Raw genomic sequence first — 16179 nt, forward strand, 5'->3', positions numbered from 1 at the left:
TTGCCAATCTAATGTTTCTACCATTGTAGGTTACATATCTCTTCTCCCGAGCTGCTTTCAGGATTTTCTCTTTGTCTCTGAGACTCGTAAGTTTTACTATTAGATGTTGGGGTGTTGACCTATTTTTATTGATTTTGAGAGGGGTTCTCTGTGCTTCCTGGATTTTGATGCCTGTTTCCTTCCCCAAATTAGGGAAGTTCTCTGCTATAATTTGCTCCATTATACCTTCTGCCCCTCTCTCTCTTTCTTCTTCTTCTTCTGGGATCCCAATTATTCTAATGTTGTTTCGTCTTATGGTATCGTTTATCTCTCGAATTCTGCCCTCGTGATCCAGTAGTTGTTTATCTCTCTTTTTCTCAGCTTCTTTATTTTCCATCATTTGGTCTTCTATCTCACTGATTCTCTCTTCTGCCTCATTTATCCTAGCAGTTAGCGCCCCCATATTTGATTGCACCTCATTAATAGCCTTTTTGATTTCTACTTGGTTAGATTTTAGTTCTTTTACTTCTCCAGAAAGGGTTTCTCTAATAACCTCCATGCTTTTTTCAAGCCCAGCTAGTATCTTTAAAGTGATGATTCTGAACTCTAGATCTGACATCGTACTAATGTCCATATTGAGTAGGTCCCTGGCAGTCGGTACTACCTCTTGTTCTTTTTGTTGAGGTGATTTTTTCCGTCTTGTCATTTTGTGCAGAGGAGAATAGATTAATGAGAGAACAAAATGCTAGCAGGGTAACAACGTCCCCAGAAAATATACTCTAAACAAATCAGAAAAGACCTGAAGCAGTGGGAAAAGAAAGGGAAAGAGAGAAAAAAGAAAAAAGAAAACGATAAAGATCAAAACAAACAAAAACAGAACAAAACAAAACAAAACAAAAACAGAATGTGATCAGATATGATCAGGCTGGTTTATAGATCAGTGCCACACACTAGATTTTGGGTGTATTTTGGTCTGTTAAAAGAAAGTGCCTCCCAAAATTTTAAAGAAAGAAAAACTTATATATGTACAAAAATAAGGGTTGATATGATGAAGGGATGGAATATGACTGTAAAGATGGAAATTATAAAAAATTTTATAAAAGGAATTGATAATTTGTTTGAAAAAAGAAAGAAGAGGATTTAAAAAAAAAAAAGGGAGAGAATGTGATCAGGCAGGGGAGTAGAAAAAAACCATACACTAGAGATTTAGAGTATATTTTGATATGTTAGAAGAAACTATCTCAAAATTTTAAAGAGAGAACAACTTATATATATATGCCAAAAATACGGGTAACTACTATGAAGGGATAGAATATGACTCTAAAAATGAAAAATAAAAATGTTTTTTTTTTTAAAAAGGGATTGATAAGATGTTGGTTGAAAAAGGGAAAAAGAAAAATTCAAAAAAAGAAAAAAGAAAAAAAGACAGTTAAAAAAAATAATTAACTTTGAAAGACTAAAGAATCATGGTAAAAAAGCCATGAATTCTATGTGCAGTATTCCCCTAGCACTGGAGTTTTGCCGTTCTCACTGATCGGTAAACCTGGTCTTGGCTGGCTGTTCTTGCTGATCTTCTGGGGGAGGGGCCTGTTGCCGTGGTTCCCAGATGTCTTTGCCGGAGGCGGAATTGCCCCGCCCTTGCCCGGTCCGGGCTAAGTAATCTGCTCGGGTTTGCTCTCGGGAGCTTTTGTTCCCTGCAAGCTTTCCGTTCAGCTTTGGAGGCGGAGAGTGAAAATGGTGGCCTCCCAGTCTCCGCCCCGGAGGAGCCGAGAACTCGGGGCCCCGCTCCTCAGTGAGCCCCCAGAGAAAAGCAGTCAGTCACTCCCGTCTCCCCGGTCTCCGGCCGCACTCCGTGCTCACCCGGCCCGCGACCGCGCATTTCTCTCTCTGGCACCCGACCCCGGGTGGAGTCTCCAAACCCCGCAGATCCCTGTGGTGCGCTCCCGCACCTCTCCTCCTGGGGGAAGAAGGTGAGTCTCCCCGGATCTGCCGCTTGTTGGGTCCCTGCTGGAGGAGCAGTGGCCCGACTGTGCCGCGGATCACGGTTTATGGCAACCCCGAGCTGAGAGCCCGCGCCTGGGCTCCGTCTCTGCAGCCGGCTTCCCCGCTCTGATACCTGGGAGCTCTGCCACACTCAGGCACCCCCGGTCTTTCTGTGACCCCGAGGGTCCTGAGACCACACTGTCTTGCGAGGGTTCCACCCCCCACTTAGCCACCAGAGTGACGTCCCTCAGCGGAGCAGACTTCTAAAAGTTCCGATTTTGTGCTCCGTGGCTCTATCACTTGCCAGAAGCGGCCGACGGAGGCCCCTCCCCCGCCGTCTATCCTCCCGAATAACGCCTCGGATTCACTTCTCCGCACGTCCTACCTTCCAGAAAGTGGTCGCTTTTCTGTTCAGAGAGTTGTTGCTATTCTTTTCTTCGATCTCCTGTTGAGTTTGTAGGTGTTCAGAATGGTTTGATCCCTATCCAGCTGAATTCCTGAGAGGAGACGAAATCCAGGTCTCCTACTCCTCCGCCATCTTGCCCCAAATTTTTTCGATGATATGGTTCTTTTTCTTTTATTAACATGATGTATCATGTTGATTGCTTTGCAAATATTGAACCACCCTTGCAACCCAGGAATTAAGCCCACTTGATCGTGATGAATGATTTTTTTTTTTTTTTAGTGTATTGTTGGATTTAGTTTGCTAGGAATTTGTTGAGGATTTTTGCATCTATGTTCATCAGGGATATTGGCCTGTAGTTCTCTTTATTCGTGGTGTCTATCTGGTTTTGGTATTAGGTCAATACTGGCCTCATAGAATGAATTTAGAAGTTTTCCCTCCTTTTCTATTTTTTTGGTATAGTTTGAGAATAACAGGTATTAATTCTTCTTTAAATGTTTGGTAGAATTCAGCTGTGAAGCCATCTGGCCCTGGACTTTTCTTTTTTGGGAATTTTTTGATTACTGATTCAATTTCTTTGCTGGTTATTGGTCTGTTCAAATTTTCTATTTCTTCCTGTTTCAGTTTTGGGAGGTTATATGCTTCTAGAAATTTATCCATTTCTTCTAGGTTGTTCAATTTGTTGGCATATGGTTTTTCATAGTATTCTCCTATAATTGTTTTTATTTCTGTGGTGTTGATTGTTTTTTCTCCTGTTTCATTTGTGATTCTATTTATTTGGTCCTTTCTCTTTTCTTTTTGATAAGTTTGTCTAGAGGCTTATCAACTTTACTAATTTTTTCAAGAAACCAGCACCTGCTTTCATTGATTTGTTCTATTGTTTTTTTAGTTTCTATGTCATTTTTTCTGCTCTAGTTTTTTTTTTTAAGATTTTATTTATTTATGAGAGAGAGTGTGAGAGAGAGAACACAAGCTAGGGGGGAGGCACAGTGGGAGAGGGAGAAGCAGATTCCCTGCTGGGCAGGGAGTCCGATGTGGGGCTCAGTCCCAGGACCCTGGGATCATGACCTGACCCGAAGGCAGATCTTTAAACGACTGAGCCACCCAGGCACCCTCTGCTCTAATCTTTATTATTTCCTTCCTTCTGCTGGTTTTAGGTTTCATTTGTTGTTCTTTTTTCTAGCTCCTTTAGGTATAAGGTTAGGTTATTTGAGATTTTTCTTGCTTCTTTAGGTAGGCCTATATTGCTATATACTGCCTCTCGGGGACATGCTCCAAGAAGAGTGAATAATCTCCCCACTGTGTGCCCCAGGTGCTCTTCAGATCACGGTTTACATGCTGTAGGCCCCCAGTTTGTTTGCCTGCCTTCTCTCTAAGAGCAGCAGTGTGCCCTCAGGGCTCTTTCCCATCTAAGTCCACTAACCTTTAGAACTCCAGGCTTTAAGCTCCACTGGTTGCAAGAACTCACAAAATTCAACTCCTCTTGCTTTCCAAGCCAACAGCTACAGGGAAACATTCTCCTTGTGAACTCCCCTATGTGCTCTTCGCTCTCTCTTTCTCTCCCCACCCCCCTTGCCCTTCACGACCACAGCTCCCTTCCCTCTTCAGCAGTCAGGATCTGTTTCTCCTCTACACTTCCTACCTCCTTCAGTCTGGCCTGTTCTCTCCCTTTAGTTCAGGAGTTTGTTCTGTCAGTCTTCAGGTTGATTTCTAGGGTGTTTAGGATGATTTCATAGTTGTCTAGTTATATTCATGGGATGAGGTAAGCCTAGGGTCCTCCTCCTCTGTTACCATCTTCCTTTCCAACTTGGCTTATAGGGAATTTTTTCTTAATTTCTCTTTCTACTACTTTGTTATTAGGTTACAGAAATCCAACTGATTTCTAGGGCGCCTGGGTGGCTCAGATGGTTGAGCATCTGCCTTTGGCTCAGGTCATGATCCCAGGGTCCTGGGATCGAGTCCCGCATCAGGCTCCCTGCTAGGTGGGGAGCCTGCTTTTCCCTCTGCCTCTCTCTCTCTCTCTCTCTGACTCTCATGAATAAATAAATAAAACATTTTAAAATTAAAAAAAAGACATTCAATTGATTTCTATAGGTTAGTTTTGTATCCTACAACTTTACTGAATTCATTTATTAGTTCTAATAATTTTTTGATGGAGTCTTTAGGATTTTCTACGTATACTAGCATGTCATATGCAAGTAGTGAGAGTTTTATTTCTTCCTTACCAATTTAGATGTATTATTTCTTTTTCTTGTCTGACCTCTATGGCTAGGACTTCCAGTACTCTGTTAAATAAAAGTGGTGAGAGTGGACATCCTTGTCTTGTTCCTGACCTTTGAAGAAGGCTTCCAATTTTTCACTGATGTTAGCTGTGGGTTTGTCATATATGGCCTTTATTATGTTGAGGTATTTCCCCCTAAATGCACTTTGTTGAGAGTTTTTTTTTCATGAACAGTTGTTGAATTTTGTCAAATGTTTTTTCTGCATCTATTGAGATGATTATGTGATTTCTATCTTTGTAGAAATGTGGTGTATCATGTTGATTGATTTGCTGATACTGAACCATCCTTGCATCTCTGGAATAGATCCCACTTTATTGTGGTGGATGATTTTTTAAAAATGTTTTGTTTAATTTGGTTTGCTAATATTTTGTTGAGGATTTTTGCCTCTATGTTCATCAGGGATATTGGCTTGTAGGTTTTTTTTTTTGTTTTTTGTAGCATCTTTGTCTCATTTTGGTATCAGAGTAATGCTGGCCTCATAGAATGAATTTGGAAGTTTTCCTTCCTCTTCTATTTTTTGGAATAGTTTGAGAAGGATAGGTATTAACTATTCTTTAAATGTTTAGTAGAATTCAACTGTGAAGCCATCTGGTTCTGAACTTTTGTTTGCTGGGAGTTTTTTGATTGCCGATTCAATTTTGTCAGTAGTAATCCTTCGGTTCAGTTTTTCTATTTCTTCCTGATTCAGTCTTGGAAGTTTACGTGCCTAGGAAGTTATCCATTTCTTCTAGGTTGTCCAATTTGTTGGCATATAATTTTTCCTAGTAGTATCTAATAAAACTTTGTATTTCTGTGGTGTTAGTTGTAACTTCACTTCTTCCATTACTGATTTTATTCATTTCGGTTTTCTTTCTCTCTGATGAATCTTTCTAACAGCTTATCAATTTTGTTTGTATTTTCAAAGAACCATCTCTTAATTTTAGTGACCTTTCTTTCTTTTTTTTAGTCTCTGTTTAATTTATTTCCACTCTGATTTTCAATATTTTCTTCCTTCTGTTAACTTTAGGCTTCATTTGTTCTTCTTTTTCTAGTTCTAGTTTCTAGGTGTAAGTTTAGATTTTTGCTTGAGATTTTTCTTGTTTCTTGAAATAGGCTTATGTCACTACAAATTTCCCTCTTAGAACTGCTTTTGATGCATCCCAAAGGTTTTGAACCATGTGTTTCCATTTTCATTTGTGTAGGTATTATTTTATTTCCTCTTTGATTTCTTCATTGATCTATTGGTTGTTTAGTAGCATGTTGTTTAACCTCTATGTGTTTGTGGTTTTTTTCAAGTTTTCTTCTTGGAACTATTTCTAGTTTGAATCTGTGTGGTTGCAAAGATGCTTGATATGATTTCAATCTTTTTAATGACTTGTTCTGTGGACTAACATGTGACCTATCCTGGAGAATGCACCATGTGTGCTTGAAAATAATGTGTATTCTGCTGTTTTTTTTGGATGGAATGTTCTATAGATATCTGTTAAATCAATCTGGTCTATTCAAACCATTCTTTCCTTATTGAATTTCAGTCTGGATGATATATCCTTGATATAAGTAAAGTGTTGAAGTCTCCAATTATTATTGTGTTACTGTCAAATTCTCCCTTTATGTCTGTTAATGGTTGCTTTATATATTTAGGTGCTCCTATGTGGGGTGCATCGAGATTTACAATTGTTATATCCTCTTATTGGATTGATTCCTTTATCATTATATAATGCCATTCTTTTTCTATTGTTAGCCTTTGTTTTAAAGTCTATTTTGTCAAATATAAGTTTAGCTACCCTAGCTTTTTGTCACTTCTCTTTGCATGGAATATCTTTTTCCATCCCTTCTCTTTCAGTCTGTATGTGTCTTTAGGTCTGAAGTGAGTGTCCTGTAGACAGCATATAGATAGTCTTTTTTTTTTTTTATCTATTCAGCCACCTTATATTTTTTTATTGGATCTTTTAGACCATTTATATTTGAAGTAATTATTTGAAGTAATTATTCTATTATTTTATTATTATTTTTTAAGATTTTATTTATTTATTTGACAGAGAGAGCATAAGCAGGCAGAGCAGCAGGCAGAAGGGGAGGGAGAAGCAGGCCTCCCTGCTGAGCAGAGAGCCCAATGGGGGGCTCAATCCCAAGACCCTGGGACCATGACCCCAGCTGAAGGCAGACGCTTAACCGACTAAGTCACCCAGGCACCCCTGAAGTAATTATTAATAGGTATGTATTTATTGACATTTTGTTAACTGTTTTCTGGTTGTTTTGTAGTTCTTCATTGTTCCTTTCTTCTTCTCTTGCTCTCTTCCTTTGTGATCTGATGACATTTTTTAGTGCTGGGATTGGATTCTTTTCTTTTTATTTTTTTGTGTATCTATTATAAATTTTTGGTTTTTGGTTGCCAGGAGGCCCATATATAACTCCTATGTATATAGCAATCTCTATTAAGTTGATGGTTGTTTAAATGTGAACACATCCTAAAAGCACTTAATTATTATTACTCACTCCTCTCCACAAAAGTACAAGAGTGAGAGTTCCCTATTTCTAGTTGAAAAACAATCTTATTTGGAAAATATTTTAAAGATGTGATTTGAGCAACAAAATTGGTGTATTTAATTAATATTTTTGGCATTCTTTTTTTTTTTTTAAGATTTTATTCATTTATTTGACAGAGAGAGAGACACAGCGAGAGAGGGAACACAAGTAGGGGAATGGGAGAGGGAGAAGCAGGCTTCCCGCAGAGCGGGGAGCCCAATGCGGGACTCGATCCCAGGACCCTGGGATCATGACCTGAGCCGAAGGCAGATGCTTAACGACTGAGCCACCCAGGTGCCCCTATTTTTGGCATTCTTAATAAACTAAATTTGAAACCACAGGAGAAGCATGATTTCAACACATTCAAGATACTTAACGGTTCAAAAAACATTGTTAGAGAAAGTAAAAAAAAAAAATGATTGCCCTAGCTACAATATGAAGAAAATGTTACAATGAAGATAGTTTGAACAAACACAATTGGAGATATTGTTATATCTCACATTATGTGTCTCAAACTTTTGTTCATTATTTTCTACAAAAAATTGAAACATTAAGGGAATGTAGTTTGATAAAATATCCATTTGCTGATAATTTAATTAAATTTTGAGCTTCAAGAATGAGCTGGTTTCATATTATCTTGAAGGATGACTCTAAGATGTTAAGATGAAAAAATTTTATTTGTCAAGGAAAAAGAATGTATTGTTTTATTGTTTTTGTAGTCACTGTTCTATTCAGTGTGAACTATAATTTTCAATGCTGACCTAATAAAAATCAAAAGATGGACTTGACAGTCTATCAACTGTGCACATTGCATTGTCCCATGTATTTCAAGCCATATTAAGCCTACCAGTTAGCACACTCACACATTGCAATATACTTTTCTTAATTTTGGGGGGATTTATTTGTTACATTTAAATATTAGTAAATAAGATCTTATGTAAGTGTGGTTATGATTTTACTTTACTATATGTTATAGGCTGAATTGTGTCCCCACAAATTCATATCTTGTTGTCTAAACTCCCAGTCCCTCAGAATGTGACTATATGGTTAGGGTGGTTTCCTAATACAGTCTGGTTGGTTTCCTTACAAGAAGAGGAAATTAGAACAGAGAGACACCAAGCATTCAGGCGCACTGAGGAAAGTCATATGGGGATACAGTGAGAAGGCAGCCATCCTCAAACCAAGGGGAGAGCCTTCAGGAGAAACCAAATCTGCTGATACTTTCATCTTGGACTTTCAGCCCCCAGAACGGTGAGACAATAAATTTCTGCTGTTTAAGCCATGGAGTCAGTGATATTTTGTTTGGCAGCCTGAGCAAACTGTATATGATATATAGACAATATGTTGGCAAGGGTATTGTTTTGTGAAATCTTAGTTTCAGTTGTGTGTATGGGTACTAAGTCTCAATGCAAGATGCATTTCTTTTTTTTTTTTTTTTTAAGATTTTATTTATTTATTTGACAGAGAGAGAGAGAGAGACACAGTGAGAGAGGGAACACAAGCAGGGGGAGCGGCAGAGGGAGAAGCAGGCTTCCCGCTGAGCAGGGAGCCCGATGCGGGGCTCGATCCCAGGACCCTGGGATCATGACCTGAGCCGAAGGCAGACGCTTAACGACTGAGCCACCCAGGTGCCCCAAGATGCATTTCTTATTATGGGTTATAGGTCTAAATATTTGAAAAACATTGAATTAGAAGAAATGAAGGATTTTGCCTCCCAGCTCTGACACAAGCCAGTTGAACTAGATACTTGCATTAGGCAAATTGGAGAAACACTGGCCCCATCTTTCATAGGGAGAGGCTAAGGAAAAGAAATGGCTTTGCCTAGGCTTTGTGCTCCTTGTGAAAATAACTCTAGAATAGTACTCTAGGGTGGAATTTGGGGCTAGAATGTACAAGGTCTGTTAACTTGGTTGGGGAAAATGTACGTATTTATTTTTACTAATGTATATCTGAAAATTAGCTTTTCTATTAACTATAAATGGAAGCAACAGATTTCAGTAATATTAGGAGTACCTGTAACTTTGTCACCAGTAGAAATCAGACATGTTTTCATATCATGTCATACAAACTGTACCTTAATAGAAAAATTACAACCATCATTATATCAAAAGTATATGAGCCAAGGTGTCCATCAATAGATGAATGGATAAAGAAGATGTGGTATTAAAAAAAAAAAAGAAGATGTGATACATATATATACAATGGAATATTAAGTGGCCATCAAAAAAATGAAATCTTGCCATTTGCAATGATATGGATGGAACTAGAGGGTATTATGCTAAGCGAAATAAGTCAATCAGAGAAAGACATGTATCATATGACCTCACTGATATGAGGAATTCTTAATCTCAGGAAACAAACTGAGGGTTGCTGGAGTGGTGGGGGCTGGGAGTGATGGGGTGGCTGGGTGATAGACATTGGAGAGGGTATGTGCTATGGTGAGCGCTGTGAATTGTGTAAGACTGTTGAATCACAGACCTGTACCTCTGAAACAAATAATACATTATATGTTAAAAAAAAAAAAAAAAGAAGAAGATAGCAGGAAGGGAAAATGAAGGGGGGGGGAATCGGAGGGGGAGACGAACCATGAGAGACTATGGACTCTGAGAAACAAACTGAGGGTTCTGGAGGGGAGGGGGGTGGGGGGATGGGTTAGCCCGGTGATGGGTATTAAAGAGGGCACGTACTGCATGGAGCACTGGGTGTTATATGTAAACAATGAATCATGGAACACTACATCAAAAACTAATGATGTAATGTATGGTGATTAACATAACATAATAAAAAAAAAAGTATATTGGTGGGGCGCCTGGGTGGCTCGGTTGGTTAAGCATCTGCCTTACCTGCGGGCTCCCTGCTCAGCCGGGAGCCTGCTTCTCCCTCTGCCCCTCCCCTTGCTCCTGCTCTCTCTTGCTCACTCTCTTTCCCTCTCTGTCAAATAAATAAGTAAAATATTTTTTAAAAAGTATATCGGTTATTAGATTTACTAATAAAACTTGTTATTTAATATATTAACAAAGAAACACATATATTACTACTATGCACAGATTTTAAATATATATATATGTATATTTTTTTGAGAGAGCAAGGAGAGAGAGAATCCTAAGCAGGCTCCATGCCCAGTGTGGAGCCTAACACAGGGCTGGATCTCACAACCCTGAGATCATGACCTGAGCTGAAATCAAGAGTTGGATGCTTAACTGACTGAGCCACCTAGGCGCCCCCCAAAAATATTTTGATAATAACCATGTTTATACATAGTTTGATCCCTTTGGAGCCCTGTGTGTTTTGTCTTATGCATTTAAGAACATTTTTCTGGCAATGGCCTATAGGCTTCATGAGACTATCAAAGGGGATCTGTGGCAGATAAATGGTTAAGAAAACCCTCTCTACAGCTTTATCTTGATAACCTCACAGCCTCCCTCTGCTATGCTTCACCTGAGTCTTTTCTTACCTGTCTCTTTCAGCTTCTACCCTTTTGGTTATTACCAGGACTCTTCTTCGGACAAATTTCTTTTAACTGAGGACTTCTTTCGTTCTGACTTTGACTTGTCCTGTTCCCAAAAGCTGCCTCTTCATTTGCCACCTCTTGTAGTACTGCCCAAGGATAGTGTCCCGTCCTGGTAACGGGGCCAGGAAAGTGACCCCCAGGACCGTGACCTCAGGACTGCTGAGCACCCGCCAGAAGAAGGTGCCTTAGTCCCGTGGCCACAAAGGCACCCAAGGAGCTGACGGGCATTTGAAAAACACCTTATATAGTCAGCAGCACAAATGGGAACCCTTCTGTTCAGGCCCCATGGACCCGTTCCTGGCTCCTGAGGATGTTTGGCTTACATTTGTGGTTTTCCCGATTCCATCATTTCATATTTAGACTCCCTAGCTCATGACCTGAATGTGTAGCATCAGGTCTAGCCCTCTAGACTCCAGATACCACATGTCCATGGCTCATTTGCACCATCAGTGGCCATATAGGGTGTGTCCACCTCCCAAAATGTGTCCTTGCACAGCCTGTCTGCCAGTTCACAGTAATTTGGAGCTTCACTCACTGGGGTTTCCCCAGGCATACGGCATTCCCATTCTGGCTTGCCCACCTGCTCAACACTGGGGGGAATCCCACACTGTACCAAGAACAGAGTGATACCTTCCAGTGGTACCAATCACCCCCTTTTTGTGGGAGAGATGATCCTAAAGAGAAGGAGGGGCAATTCAGCTCCTGCACCACCCATGGGTCAGTGGCACACTTTGGCCTCTAGAGGGATCCTCATGAATGAGGAAGAGGAGATGAAGCAGTTCTGAGCCTTCTGGGAGCAGGAATCTGGAACCTTTAATCACTAGTTGTCCTGGAGAATGGAGTTCATGTCTCAGCCACATATCCTAAGTTCACTGCTGTCCTTTAGTGTTCTTTGGGCAGGAATGCCTTACTTGATGTATCCTGTCTAGTCTGTCCTCCCACCAGCCTCTGCCCACTGCGAACATTTATCTATGTGGGGGTCACGAGGCAAATACGTTCTTAACTGCATAGGATCAGCCTGGCCTAAGTATCCAAGTACTTAGTACGAAAGGACTCCCTCAATGGAGGCTCCAGATGGTGGCCAACAGTTTGCAATGGGTGTATCTAGAAAGCAACCAGTCAGGGACAAATGCACATCTCTAACCTCATCTGGGCTTCTCTCTAGGAATAAACAATGCTCTGTATCATGTTCAGTTTTGTTTTCCTTTTACACTGATCGTTAGAAGGGCTTCAATACATGATTTTTCTTTTCTCACCTTTTTATTCAGAAATATTTCAAACACATGGAAGAGTTGAATCGCATAATGAACAGCTATATTCCATCCACCTAAAGTTCACAATTTTTAACATTTTGCATGACAGTTCTTAACATTCTGCTGTCTTTGCACCCTCACCCATCTCCTTGTTTGTGTGTGGGAGATTGTTTTTGTTCATATATGCCCACTTTCTTCCCCATTGACCACTGGAATCTAAGTTCAGACATCAAGATGCTTCATCCTAAAATACTTCAGTATGCATCTCCTAAGAACTGTCTCCTACAAAACTTTCTAAACCATGAATTTGCTCTGATGAGCTCCATATCCCCAAAGAAAGAACCCAGGCCCTTTGTTATTCGGCTGGGAGACTGGTTTTCTCAGCAGGTGTGTCAGAATCAGTGGGCCCAGGCTGTTGCCTCTGGCTGCTCCCTAGGGCCAGCCCCTGGGCCTGCCTTTTATTGTTCTCTGGGGCCTAGTCCTGATTCTGATTAAGAAGCCAGACACTCAGGGTATGGGCTTCCTAGGCACAAATCATCCACCCATTCTTCTATTTTATATTTTATTTTTTTAAAGATTTTATTTATTTATTTGACAGAGAGAGAGAGAGAGCACAAACAGGGTGGGTGGAAGGCAGAGGGAGAGGGAGAAGCAGGCTTCCTGCCGAGCAGGGAGCCTGATGCGGGGCTCGATTCTAGGACCCTGGGATCATGGCCTGAGCCGAAGGCAGATGCCCAACCAACTGAGCCACCCAGGCGCCCCTATTTTATATTTTAAATGTTATTCTTTTGAGTAGGAAATACATTCACCTGTTGCAAAAGGGCGAATAATGCAAAGCTCCCCGCTCTCCCCCCACTCCTGTCTCATAGCCCCTCCATGCCCCTCCCTGGAGGAAACCCAACTTATTAGCTTCTTGCCGGCCATTCCTCAGCTTGCTTATATGTTTACAAGCAAATACATGTAATATCAATGGCTCCCTTTCACTACAGAAATGATAGCACATTATACACACTGCTCTGCACCTAGGTTTATCAATAACTTTAAAAATATGGGGCGCCTGGGTGGCTCAGTTGGTTAGTCATCTGCCTTCAGCTCAGGTCATGATCCCAGGGTCCTGGGATCAAGCCCCGCATCGGGCTCCCTGCTCCGCGGGGGTCTGCTTCTCCCTCCTCCTGCTCTTGTGCTCTCTCTCTCTCTCTCCCTCTCAAATAAATAAATAAAATCTTTAAAAAAAATAACTTTAAAAATATATAACTAAAAGATAAGCACAATCCTATATTTGAAACTGGTACCTAAGTTCAAACTTCTCTGTTGTACTCAAGCTTCTCAACAGTTACATACATATAAACACCACTTTCTGTGGGAGCCTCCATACTTACAAAGTGGTTTCCCCAGAGACCCCTGCCAAGCACCATCAACAGAAATCCAAAATCCAAACTGCATCTAATATGAAAGACAATCCTATCTAGTACCAAACATAACCCTAACTAATACAGTCCTGAGACTGTATCTTCCTAGCATGACGTATACCATATTAAGTACCCCTTTCTAATATGTAACTTAACATATAGAAGTAGTAGACAGCTCCTACATTTTGGAGCCTGCTGAAATAATTTATATTTGCAAATCCTAAACCCTTATCCTGCCTACCCTGCCTTGCTCATTCCTTCCCCTGGAAACCACAATAATAGCTCTTGCCCAGGTTTTCCTCTTGTTCTCTTTGTCTCCTGACTGACCTGGTCAGGCCCTGGATGGCATAACATGCCCCTGCCTCTTAGAAACTACGAGTAACTACCCTTTCTTTCCTTTTTAAGTTCTTAGTTTATTAATCCTGTCATGAAAAATCTGCACAATCACCACAGATAAAGTCACTGTAGAAAATTACTCTTTCTGTGGAACTAGAGGGTATTATGCTAAGCGAAATAAGTCAATCAGAGAAAGACAAATATCATATGATCTCACTGATATGAGGAATTTGAGAAACAAGACAGAGGATCATAGGGGAAGGGAGGGAAAAATGAAGTAAGATGAAACCAGAGAGGGAGACAAACCATAAGAGACTCTTAATCTCAGGAAACAAACAGGGTTGCTGGACTGGAGGGGGATGGGAGGGATGGGGTGGCTGGGTGATAGACATTGGGGAGGGCATGTACTATGGTGAGCGCTGTGAATTGTGTAAGACTGATGAATCACAGACCTGTACCCCGAAACAAATAATACATTATATGTTAATTAAAAAAATAAATAAATAAAAGAAAATTACTCCTTCTGTTGTCCAATCTCCAGCTCACTTCTTTTTGCCAGCACCAACATTAGCTTTGGTAGTCTCCCTGAATTTCTTCATTCTGTTTTTACGTTCCTTTAGTTATTTTCTCAACATCTTTTTCTTCTTATATAGGCCATGTCTTTCAAGTCTATGTTTGGGTTCGTTTTTCTTTGCATAATCCGAAGAATCATAAATCATGCCAAAGCTAGTAGTCTTGCCACCACCAAAATGGGTTCTGAATCCAAATACAAAGACGACATCTGGTGTGGTCTTGTACATTTTGGCTGTTTTTCCTGAATGTCTGTCTTAGGTACTGTGCCTTTCCAGGGTGAAGAATATCAATGACCATCTGTTTCTGCCGAAATAGTCTGTTGGTCATGAACTTCCTGATCTGGATAGTTACTGATGATGGTAGTCAAGCTTCAAGCAGCCAGGGAGGTAAAAAAAAACTATCTTTTCAATGGCAACCATTTCCTGGTCTGTTGGCCTCATTATGCCTGAATAATATTTAAACCTGTATTTTAAAACAATCATGAAGTTTGTATAATTAAAGGAAGATATGGTAACATCTCAATTGAATGTTACTTAGAAGTTATATATCTGTGTAGGTGGAGTACAAGGGAGAATTACAATGGCCTGTCCAATACTAGATAAATTAAGTTAAATTATTCCCAGGACAAAATGGCAAAATGAGAGTCAAAGTCAATGAATTTGATTCATGCTGATTTAGCAGGTAAACTGATCATTTAAAATGGAAAAAGCAGAACTAACCATTTGATTTCTTTACTCATAAAAGGGAAATTTAACTGTTTTCTTAGTAGTCTTCAGATGTTCCTTCTGTTACAAGAAGTAAAGAGCATGGCATCTAGTTCTATCTAGAAAAAGGTGTAACTTACAGATTCAACACAATCTCTATCAAAATCCTGGCTAGCTTTTTTTTTAGAAATTGACAAGCCAAAATTTATATGGAAATACAAGGGATTCACAATATCCAAAGCCATCTTAAAAAGAACAAAGCTAGAGGACTTGCATTTCCCTATATCAAAACTTACCACAAAGCTATGGTAATCAAACAGTGTGGTACTGGCATAGGATAGGTGTATAGATCAATGGAATAGAACTGAGAATCTAAAAATAACCCCTTACATTGTAATCAGTTGATTTCCTAAGTTGCCAAGATAATTCAGTGGGAGAAAGCATAGTCTTTTCAACAAATGGTGCTGGGACACTGGATACCCACATGCTAAAGAATGCTGTTGGATCATTTGCTTACATCACACACAAAAATTAATTCCCAATGGATCATATAAAACTATAAAACTCGGGCGCCTGGGTGGCTCAGTTGGTTAAGCGACTGCCTTCAGCTCAGGTCATGATCCTGGAGTCCCGGGATCGAGTCCCGCATCGGGCTCCTTGCTCAGCAGGGTATCTGCTTCTCCCTCTGACCCTCCTCCCTCTCGTGCTCTCTGTCTCTCTCAATAAATAAATAAAAATCTTAAAAAAAAAAAACTATAAAACTCTTAGACGTAGGGGTCTGAGAAACACGGAAGTACGTCTTCATGACTTTAGGGTAGCCAAAGTCTTCTTAGGTGTCCATCAGAAAAGTGAAAAGACAGGGACGCCTAGCTGGCTCACTTGGTAAAGCATGCAACTTGATCTCAGGGTTGTGAGTTTGAGCCTCATGTTGGGTGTAGAGCCTACTTTAAAAAAAATAAAAATAAAAAAGTAGGGACGCCTGGGTGGCTCAGTCAGTTAAGCGTCTGCCTTCAGCTCGGGTTGTGATCCCGGGGTCCTGGGATGGAGTCCAGCTTGGGCTCCTTGCTCAGTGGGGAGCCTGCTTCTCCCTCTGCCTGCCACTCCCCCTGCTTGTGTATTCTCTCTCTCTCTGTCAAATAAATAAATAAAATCTTAAAAAAAAAAAAAGATAATCCACAGAGTGGAACAAAATATTTTCATTTCACATATCCGATAAAGAACTAATATCCAAAAATATGTAG

Source organism: Phoca vitulina, unplaced genomic scaffold (genome assembly GCF_004348235.1).
Source record: "Phoca vitulina isolate PV1807 unplaced genomic scaffold, GSC_HSeal_1.0 scaffold1, whole genome shotgun sequence".
Classification (NCBI taxonomy): Eukaryota; Metazoa; Chordata; class Mammalia; order Carnivora; family Phocidae; genus Phoca; species Phoca vitulina.